Below are 12,029 nucleotides of genomic sequence, written 5' to 3' on the forward strand. Positions count from 1 at the left end.
GGACATAATGGACGCAATGCATGAAAGTTAGGAACTCTTACATGACTGCAACTCTTTTCAAGTCTATAGTCTTGCCAGCTGGCAAGCCATCTACAGCATTTTCCCACACAAAAAAAGGGAACCAATCAAATTTGAGCAACTCCAACGGTTCGATGGGGTGTGTTTAAGGCAATGACACACCAGTTCTGTTAACAGGTGAGTGACGGAATTGATGGTGTAATCGATTGAAGCTTATTCCAGCAGCATATTGAAACATTTTCTGAACATGAGAGAGACACACCCTTTGCATCCCCCATGGAGAAATTGTTGTAGATGGTTTGTCTAGCCGGACTATAGTCTCAAAGAGACTTTGAGTCGCGTAAGCCTGGGTAGCAATGTCACTTTGGCAACCTGCTAAATTTCTATCTCACTTTCTTCCTTTGTCCTCGTCCTCTGGTCTTCTTGTGGGTCTGAGACATCTTTTATGATGTTGAGGCTGAACGAACAAGGCTGGAGAATTGAAAAAGCAATGGAAGAGGGATATTTATATCAACTCGCATGTACACACACACACTCGCTCTCAGACCTATTGGATGGAGCGGGGTTTTTTGAGCGTACTATGCACACATACATACTAGTCCTGGACCAGCCATGTAGACCCGTTCGCAATTTTGAGTTGGGGGCGTTTCTCACTGGAATTGAGTTAGTGGGTTCCTAGAAATTAAAAATCACGGAGGTGCTCGTCCACCATAGTGCCAGATTTTTCACAATATGGCCGCCAAATATGGCCGCCATCGCCTATGACAAAAACCTGTGTTTTTGACTTTTAAACTGTTTATACACATGCCATACATCAATTCTGACCAATTTTTGGAGAGGAAATCATTTTTGACAATTTCATGAGGAGAATGTGTGATTGTGACCTTAAAAGGTCATTGTCAAGGTCAAATTTGCTATTCTGAAGAATGTCAATAGACTTTCATTGCAAAAATGAGAAACAAATTCTCAATTATGGTATGAGGAGTTATTTGCTGATATTGCCATGATTATTTTGTGTCAGTATAGTGTCAGTATAGTCCTTAAAAGGTCAAGGTCAAGGTCATGTTCCAGGTCTTTTCCCTATTCTGAAGAACTCGACCATGTGCTTGCCTATTAGGTCATTATTAAGAATAAGGAACAGCCACTATAAATGTAAACCTAACATTTCCACACAGTCAGAGGACAGGACAGCACATGCACTGCAACAGTCAACACAGAGAGGAGCCCCCACTAGAAGAAGAGAAGTAAGTATGTTGCAGACTCTATGAACTAGAAATGCCCCTCTGTGAATGTGCCCTCTTATAGCACTACTGATGGGAGGAAGAGCATTGATTCCATCACCAATGCTGTACATTTATACTCTGTGATCATCAAATATTACAGCTGTTGTGGTTGATCTGGCCCCAGCCCAGACACGCACCAAGTACTTCCCAGCCAATGTTGCATCTTGCTCGGTCAATATTTTGGCCTCTCCAAAGATTGCAAGTACTGGACTGGATCAGAAACCATGGCAGCATGTTTCGTTCCAACCTCATGCAACCCCCCTACTCATGCAATCATCTCCTTACAGGATATGTTCTTTGATCACAGTTTTTGTCAGTGATGCTCCAAGATGAGAGACTAATTGATGGAGGGGAAGCATTCTCCGCATCTAGCCAGTGCCATACTGCTGGCAAATCTCCTGCATACCACGTTCCTGGAAATATGGGCTGTAGTGGAGAAGCAATGCAAATGTGTCTGTATCATTTGAGTCTATAACAACTTTTCTGCACTGCTTCACACGAACAGCCCACTCAACATGCACCAGCAACCTGGCCTAAGCCACATCAACGCAGTTCAAGAGCTCTGGAATCTCTTCACCATCAGCTGACTTTGCTGGTAGCACCTCATCATCAATAACTACAGGGCTGTAGTATTGCCTCTGGTTTGATGATAAATCATGTCTGGAACTAACAATTGGAGATTTCACTTGTTCTCCACAGAGGCCCGGAACTTATCAAGTTGGTGAGGAATGGGTGTTAGTCCGTTCACGCCAATGATGTCAACGGCTGTTGTTGAGTTGGTACACCGCATGCGTTCACCTTCCTTCAATGACATCTCAATGTAGGAGTCACAAGATGGATGAGCTCTGGATGTCAGCAGAGGGATACTGCTGCGTTGATGATGGCATTGATGACAGCACCTAAATTCTGCCAGAGGCATATGACGGATCTTTGACATGAAGTCTACCCGAACAAGAGGGCAATAAGTAGACTCAGAGCTTCATTGGGTGAGATTAAGGTGAGGCTCAATTTCACTGACAAGCTTTGACTTGTTAACAACCAACAGAAGGTCACCATCTAACAGGGGTGATGCTAAAAGGACATCATGAGATCTGCTGAATACTCGTGCCCCGTTCCTCAGCAATGTCCATCCTCCTATGTGCCTCAGCTATGTCTTTAGATGAGACAGTTCCACTTATCTTATGTTCTTGAGAACTAACCTATCCTGCCAGTATAAGCTGAAAACAAGCTTTGGAGACGGTTGCGCAGGCGAGGTGCAACACTCCTGTTAACAACCTGGTTGCTGAGCAGATTGTGCAGTGGAACGGGCGCATTAACGGTCAATGAGTATGGATTCTGCGGATCCACCACAAAGGCAACAATTACACATTTTGGTTGAATGTAAGGCACGGAGTGGTGCTCAGTGCATGTTGGAGGTGGCATTCTGTCCGCTTCAAAGTGGTGTTGTTGGTGAGAAAGTTGAGGACATCAGTGATCATTCTAATCTGATGGAAAGAACTCAAATTTTGCTGCATCATTAACATTGTGTGTGGCTCCTACTACAAACTGTCCTCCATGACCCTTGCATACTCTCTGAATGCTGCTCAACCTTTATGTCACCTCGCACAGCAGTAAGAGGCTACTGCAGTTAAGTTCTGCAAAGATTGGCATAGGACGTTATGGTAGCCACATATTGATTTATTTTCCTTCTCTTTCAGAGACAACAGCATTTTTAATGATGGCCGGCAAATCCAGCCAAACTTCAAAGAATTGGCAAAGCTCTGACTTGCCTTGATTCAAGCTCTCCACTTGCTCAGTCAAGGCCTCAAACTCAAATTCTGGGCAACGTTAATTTGAAGCCAGTGAAGTGTGCAATGCCTGTACCTGTGCAAGCACTGGACAGTCTGCCTTGTCCTTGTGAGTCCAGAATACCTCCCACTGGAGAGACATGCATCAATGCATTATCTAGGCCAGAACCTCGAGGCAATTTTCCCTGATATCTGAGAATAAAATGTGTCCAATAGAAAGGGCCAATACAGTGGAAGAGATCCTTGAAGTGCTCCGTCTCATGTAGGTTTCATCACACCAAATTGCCATTGATGCCTGGATCATCTGCCTGCGAACACTGGAAGTTGGATAGGCAGTGTCTGACAGTGGCACACTCAGTAATGGGTCTTGGTATTATAGGAAGGAAGCCATCACGCATCATTGACAGCAGATGAGACAAGTGTCTGTACAGCAGCCTGCATCAAAAGGTCTCCTCCTGACACACCAGAGCGAATCAGGCTGATCAAGAATTCATGCTTTCCTGATAAACCTTTTGCAGTGGCAACATGCAGTAATGTTGCTTGTTTGTTTTCAGGATGTCTGGTGGTAGGGCAGGTCGAACCACTGGCTTTGCATGATCAGGTACCTCTTGGCATGGTAAATTCCTCAGCAGTATATCATCAGCTTGGCCTAATTCTGTGCCCGACACTGGAGACTTTTGAAGGTGTCTGTTCACTGAGGCATCTGGAAACAGTAATAAGGCTGCATAGTGTGAACCCTTGGTACCAGAAAGTGATTATTTGTCAGCATAATCAGAGCTGGATGCCTGCCAATGTATATTACATTACACTTAGCTGACGCTTTCATTTATTCAAAGCGATTTACTGTTATTATTTTTCAGGGTATTGGCTACAGTCCCTGGAGCAATGTGGGGTTAGGTGCCTTGCTTAAGGGCACTTCAGCCATGGATGGAGATGTAGGGAGAGGTCAGGGGGATTCGAACCTGCAACCCCTAGATTGAAAGACCAACTCTCTAACCACTAGGCCACAGATGACCCCATGTATAATGGATGTATAATCCTCCCTTGTAAGTGCTAGGTATGGTTTTCTGTCTGTTTTTCGAGCATTCCACAACATAGCTAGCAAGAGGACTGGTCAGATCTGATTGTCTGGTAGCTTTAACATGAACCAATCCTGTGAAAAGTTGCGAGAAGGTTCTTGATGTGAAGGCTTTTGCTGTGTGGGAAGCATCATATGCAATGGTGTTCGCCTTATTCCGCGTTGAATGTTATGCACAAGCATTTGAAAGAGGCAGTGAAGTTGTGTGCTCTTGTGATCTCTGACACACTTACTGTATCCTCTTCTAGTGGGGGCTCCTCGCTGTGTTGACTGTTGCAGTGCATGTGCTGTCCTGTCCTCTGACTGTGTGGAAATGTTAGGTTTACATTTATAGTGACTGTTCCTTATTCTTAATAATGACCTAATAGGCCAGCACATGGCCGGGTTCTTCAGAATAGGGAAAAGACCTGAGACATTACCTTGACCTTGACCTTTTAAGGACTATACTGACACTATACTGACACAAAATAATCATGGCAATATCAGCAAATAACTCCTCATACCATAATTGAGAATTTGTTTCTCATTTTCGCAATGAAAATCTATTGACATTCTTCAGAATAGCAAATTTGACCTTGACAATGACCTTTTAAGGTCACAATCACACATTCTCCTCATGAAATTGTCAGAAATGATTTCCTCTCCAAAAATTGGTCAGAATTGATGTATGGCATGTGTATAAACAGTTTAAAAGTCAAAAACACAGGTTTTTGTCATAGGCGATGGTGGCCATATTTGGCGGCCATATTAAGAAAAATCTGGCACTATGGTGGACGAGCACCTCCGTGATTTTTAATGTCTAGGAACCCACTAACTCAATTCCAGTGAGAAACGCCCCCAACTCAAAATTGCGAACGGGTCTACATGGCTGGTCCAGGACTATACTGCATTGCCAACAAAACAAGTCACAACACCTTCGGAATATGTACAGCGTCTGAGGACAAGAATTTTCTTGATTGTCTGTGCCACTAAAGTGAGAAGGGGAGGAGAAAGAGCACATCTGGAATCAGTAAAAACTGGTAAGTGTGCCTAATGCATTCCATGAATTATCCACCCATTATCCATTAGCATCAAAGTAAACCAAAACAGTTTGTTGATGGGTGCTCTTTGGTCCAACGTAATTTTTTTCCAAATGGGTGAAAAGAAAAAAATGTTATTGACCAAGGCACGCTGTGAGGTTTGAAAGTTGATGATGATCAGGATAGCAATTTAGTGCTTTTCCCTTGTTGTTATCTAAATATTATGGTAAAAGAAGTATCATCACTGGAGGTGAATCACAGGAACAACAGTCTCTGACTTTTTTGTGCTTCAACTATTCTAGAATTGTTTTAGCTATTAGACATCAATGTCTGTTGTTTTATGTATGTTGTTCATGTTTTCTTGACATTGTCAACTTTCATAAACTGTCATTTAGGCCTAAGAGTTAGATTAGAAAAGAAAACATTATATACTGTTAAGGTGGACATTTCAGAGAGCATTGAAAATAATCGATTGATTGTGCTGTGACCAAATGAATGTCAGTTGCTAGATTGGGGTTTGTTTTAGTTGTCAGACCTCTCTAAAAGACGATAAATCTCGTGACAAAGTTGTCAAACTGATGTTTCGCTGGGATAAGGGGCTTAATATCTTTCGGATATTATATAGTACTTTTCTGAGATTGGTATTGGAGATAAGGTAGACAAGGTGCAATAGCTTTTGTAATACTATTGTAGCTAGTTAGCAGCTATATACTATATGAAGTAATATTAGTATTATCATCCCCTTGAATGAGCTATTCAAAGAGCAACATTACGGTAAATACATTTTTGGTGTGTGTGTGTGTTTGTCTTTAGGACGCTCCTATGGCCTGGAACTTAGAGAGAAGTATCCCATTCTTGTGGCACTCCCAGGGCCGGCGCCACGGGGGGCATTGGAGGGCATCTCCCCACCCCCCCAGCCAAGCTGCTGTGCCCCCCCAGGGCTTATTCACCTATACATGCTGATATGGTCATTAATATTCAACCTTGTTTTTTTTTTAATAGAGTGAATATAAAGTATAAGGTAAAATTCCACCTTTACTTAACCACCATAGCCCTAATAAAGAAATAAATGAATAGGCTACACTATTTAGACATTGTCAGCAGACCTAAATGTGAAATAATAAGTGAACAGTGATCCTTTGAAATAATGGGATTGTCTCATATTTAGAAACAAAAGTACTGTTCAGTAGAGCTGAAACTGAGCCCACAATTTGGTTAAAATGCAGGAAATTGCATCTAAGAAATACAACATTTTCTGGGGGCGGCCCCCCATACCCCCCGCCACGGTGCCCCCCCATACTCCATCAAATGCCCGTCCAACGACTTGGTTCTGCAGCCGGATCTGGGCACTCCTATGCCACTTTCTTGTGGCGGTCGTGTGTGTGTGTGTGTGTGTGTGTGTGTGTGTGTGTGTGTGTGTGTGTGTGTGTGTGTGTGTGTGTGTGTGTGTGTGTGTGTGTGTGTGTGTGTGTGTGTGTGTACCAGACTGTGTATTAGTTGTATGCGGGCCTGTGTATGTGTGTGTGTGTGTGTGTGTGTGTGTGTGTGTGTGTGTGTGTGTGTGCGTGTGTGTGTGTGTGTGCGTACCAGAGTGTGTTAGTTGTATGTGCGTATGTGTGTCCGAGTGGATCAATGAGATGATGCTGACCATGATGAGAATCTCTGCCTCCTACAGACGTAGTAGTGCTGAGCTATTGGCCTAGAGCCCTAGACCTTTGGCTCGGTGGTATCGTAGGCTACCTGTGCCTCCCTCCTAACTGAGAGGTTGTGAGTTCGAGCCCCTAGAGGCAGATTGTGCATAGATCTCGCTGCGTGTTTGAGTGTTGAGAGTGTCGTAACTGACAGATGATGGTTATCAGATGAACCCCTTTTCTAGTGAAAGCTATTGTAGGGACTATTACACCAAAGTTTAATTCATTTCCCTTCATTTTACGAATGGCCACCATTTTGTAAAAGGAGGACACCACTTTCTATACTGTACCTGATCAAATTACATACGCGGCTCAGCCCCGCCCCGTATGTATAAAGCCAGGTACAGGTATGCTATCACCCTCTTACCCGAAGCCCGACTTCCTCCATCGAGATGTGAGACGTGTCGAGACCCGTCTCCTTAGAGGGACGTCTATTTTAGAAATTATTGAAACTGTAAGTTATCTTGGCCAGGTTAACACTACGTCGATATATTTCTTCCTTCAACCGGTTTTCGTTTGTATTGCATTTGACTTTTGCGGACACTGCTAGGAGAGCAGTGAGTCAGGACCCACGAGGAACTCACGCGCTATAGGATAACTTTTGTACGGACAATTGTTAATCTTTTACTAGTACTGAAATCAAAGGAACCTCCCTGGAGTCGAAAAAGATTCGGTTGAGGCTTGATTGTCTGTTCCCCAAGAGAGTGGACAGCCGGTATAGTTATTACGCGTGGAACGGACCTACGTGCACCGCCCTTCTCACTGGACCTTCGCAGGACGGCACCGCAAAGACAATCGGACTACACAACGAAATACCACTTTCCTTTCCCCATTCAACGAAGCAAGACTTTTTGGACATATCACAGCCTCGCGCCGGAACCGCGTGGTATCGCTCGGACCCCAGACAGTAGCCTACCCGAGCAGCTTGGAGAACAAAGGAACCTCGTGCGCACGAAGACGCACACACCCACCTCGCCTGAGAGATCAAAGGATTTCTCTCTCTTCCTACCAAGGATAACCAGAAAAGAATTCACACAAAACCTTCAGATTATTAGTCAATAATGGTCATGATTTTATGAGACGGTCATGAACCGTGTTTTATGCAATCATTAATTAGACAATTGACGATTCCATAAGTACACACCTACACATTATTGATACCCAGCGTGAAGAGTTTAACACACTCTTCATGCATCATTTCTTATACTCTTATTCCTCACATATAGTAATAACACATTACATATTTGGAACTGTATAAGAATTGTATACTTATTAATGTAATTATAATTACATTACTGTACTTCCCTTACATTTAACGTCGTACCCATTAATTGTAGTTGACCCTACATATTTTGGTGCCCGTGTGTGAGGAAGAATAGTCCCCGTACCCATAAATGTAGTAGAACCTACATATTTTGGTGCCCTTGCGTGAGGAAGAATACTCCTCACGTCCAATAAATGCAGATTACCCCTACATATTTTGGTGCCCCGTGTGAGGAAGAATAGTCCCCGTATCCAATAAATGTAGTTTTACCTACATATTTTGGTGCCCTTGCGTGAGGAAGAATATTCCTCACGTCCAATAAATGTGGGATTACCCCTACATATTTTGGTGCGCCGCCCGAGGACTGGTTTAATGACTTCTAGAACTTGTACAAATACAGATGAAATACTGTTTGCATTAGACAACTGCTAAGATATACATTCAGATGCGTATAGACAGTGTGAGAACATGCTAACACCCCAGCAACGGTTAGTTAGTAAACCCCGAATTAATTGATTATTACTGTAATTAACAGTTTGATTATTTTGAATTGAATTTAAATTAATTAACAGATTAATTACCAGCATAATTAGCATATTCATTTTGTTGCCAACAAAATGGCACCCTCTAACTGTCTAGAAAGCGGTCAAAACCCGCAGCTTTCTGATCTCATCGCAGACCTTACCCAGGTCTCGTTGCATAATAGACTGAAAGTTCAAAATCTCAGTCAGGAGCAATGCACGCTAGAAATTCAGAAAACGCTATTGCAAGTCAATGCCCCAAAATCAACTGCCGATAGCCAAGAAGCAATAGGCATGTTAATTTTGCTCCAATCCCACGAGCTGAGATTGCAAATCAACCAGCTCCGCACTGAAGTGCATGACGTCATAGCTGACCGTGAGAAGGTAGCTAGAGAAGCCAATGAAATTAGAAATGAGCTTAAGCACACGCAAGAAAGCTTTTCTAATCGCATGAGCATATTGGAGGCAGCCATAATAGGTAGTAAGAATGTTGTAGAACAGCAGCCCCTCCTCCCGTCTCATGAGAATCCCGAGACAATACAGGTGACACACTTAGACCATTCCACGCAAGCCAGCGAGAAGGCCACCCAGGAAAAGAGTCTAGTGTATGAGGTAGACAGGAACGAAATTGTCCCCATAGTCACCCCACAGTCAGTCGCAGCCCGGGGAAGACCCCGCACACGCGATTGTCACAGCAGCTCAGAGACAGATTGCTCCGATGGGTCTCACACGCGTAACGCAGAGACGACCCGCGTATCTAGACTCCGTGTTCTTGATATACTGGCACAAGATGTTGAGAAGTTTGACCCTTACGGTTCAAACAGACACGTGAGTGACTATTTCAGAGAAATAGAACGGTGTTTCCAAGACATACCAGACGCAACGTCATATGAGAAAGTAAAACTAATTTGGAAAACATCCGGCCAAAGAGTGCGCAAGGATTTGGATTCACTTTCCCCAGACATAGCTGATAGCTATCCCAAATTACGCGCATGGATGATAGGAGAGTACGAGCGCCCTCGAGACTACCCGTCTGCGGTGCTCAATGCTTTGAGGGTCAGACATCAGAGGTCTGAACCCCCTCGCGCATATTTCAGTCGGTTACACACAGCCTACTTTGAGGGTAGGGCAACACCAGGCTTAGAAGAAGATGCACACTTTCAATCACTCTTCTTACACAATCTCCATGGTAGCATTCGTACAGAGGTTAAAGTCGCGTGTAGACGCAAACGTCACACGATGCTCGAAATGCGCCGGCTCGCACACATGGTTTGGGAAGCGGCTACGCCTGCAGACAGGTCTCAGCCATGCGCTCTCAACCCATGCCATCAGCCCACGGCACAGCCCCGGCTGACGAGCTTCGAAGCGGCCCATAAAGGGGGGCCAGACAGAGATGGCCCTATGCAACACTCGACTAACCCACAGCAAAACGAATGGCACCACCAGCAGAACATTATAGCGAGAGGGGGACAACTCCCTTATCAGCATTACAGCCACATTACGCACAACACACGTAGGCGTAAACGAAACAGAAGGCGCAACCGCCAACCTGTTCATAATCCGGACCAGTGGGCTAACCACGGCTCCCATGAGTCCGACTCCCGTTCTGCACAGTCATGGCGCGATGCGAGTGAGCAAGACTCGTCAGATGGATCTGACCAAAGCTCTAGCGAGCCAGAGTCACACACTCCGCGTCACCGTCGCCAGCGGCGACAGAGTTGGGTCCAGCACGACTCATCCCTGTCCCATAGCGCGACAGACTAACACACTAACCTCAGACGTCAGTCTCACAGACTAAGTTTGCATACTTCGCCAAAGCCATAACTATGCATCATAAGTCTTAGTCACAGTTAACCACCTACTAACCAACACTGTACATTCCATCACACTATGCAAAATTATTATATGCGATCCCATTTTACGCACGCATGCTTTAGACAGTGCATAGGCAAGCATACCCTTCAGGGCCCGAAGGAAAGCGCAGCGCCAACCTGACTAACAACAGCGTTATGGTAAACCAGCACGAAAGTACCATTAGTAAAATGCATTCACATTAATATATCTAGTTATAGTTTTTGGCAATGTTACATTTGTTTGTTACCCACACACGGTAAGATGGAGCCTCTCCATCTCTCCAACCTCACTCCACAGTGTATCCACATACACGCTTCATGCTACGGCATCCTTCACAACAACACAACTGACACTGACCACATGGCTATGTGATTGACAGCTGCAGACGTCAAAAGCTCTGCCATCAGTAGTGTCCACGAAGATTAGGCTAGCTGACACATGGTTCCACCATTCCCCCTCATCATGCCTTTTCTTCACTTTCTTCTCTTTCTTCTCTCTTCTCTTTCATTATTTTTCATGATTTTGTTTGTTGTTGAATTGAGATTCCAGACAGATAAAATCTATTGCCCAAAGTGCTATGCCCATTCTCAGCCCAGAGTGCTACTGCATGGACTATTCATATGCCCATCACATGAACTTCTCCAAAGGATACTCCACAGGAACCGTCCTTGGACACCACAGCATTATGGACATAACGCGCTCCAACGCACAGTGGAATTACCATATGGACAAACATTGGATTACCACTTTTGGACAAATGAACTTAAACAGGAGTAAAGTGCCATGTGCCTATCAAAGAGACACTGCAATCTCCCTTCGATAGCCAAAAGGGGGATATGTAGGGACTATTACACCAAAGTTTAATTCATTTCCCTTCATTTTACGAATGGCCACCATTTTGTAAAAGGAGGACACCATTTTCTATACTGTACCTGATCAAATTACATACGCGGCTCAGCCCCGCCCCGTATGTATAAAGCCAGGTACAGGTATGCTATCACCCTCTTACCCGAAGCCCGACTTCCTCCATCGAGATGTGAGACGTGTCGAGACCCGTCTCCTTAGAGGGACGTCTATTTTAGAAATTATTGAAACTGTAAGTTATCTTGGCCAGGTTAACACTACGTCGATATATTTCTTCCTTCAACCGGTTTTCGTTTGTATTGCATTTGACTTTTGCGGACACTGCTAGGAGAGCAGTGAGTCAGGACCCACGAGGAACTCACGCGCTATAGGATAACTTTTGTACGGACAATTGTTAATCTTTTACTAGTACTGAAATCAAAGGAACCTCCCTGGAGTCGAAAAAGATTCGGTTGAGGCTTGATTGTCTGTTCCCCAAGAGAGTGGACAGCCGGTATAGTTATTACGCGTGGAACGGACCTACGTGCACCCGCCCTTCTCACTGGACCTTCGCAGGACGGCACCGCAAAGACAATCGGACTACACAACGAAATACCACTTTCCTTTTCCCCGTTCAACGAAGCAAGACTTTTTGGACATATCACAGCCTC

This window comes from Engraulis encrasicolus, chromosome 1, assembly GCF_034702125.1.
Source record: "Engraulis encrasicolus isolate BLACKSEA-1 chromosome 1, IST_EnEncr_1.0, whole genome shotgun sequence".
Lineage (NCBI taxonomy): Eukaryota > Metazoa > Chordata > Actinopteri > Clupeiformes > Engraulidae > Engraulis > Engraulis encrasicolus.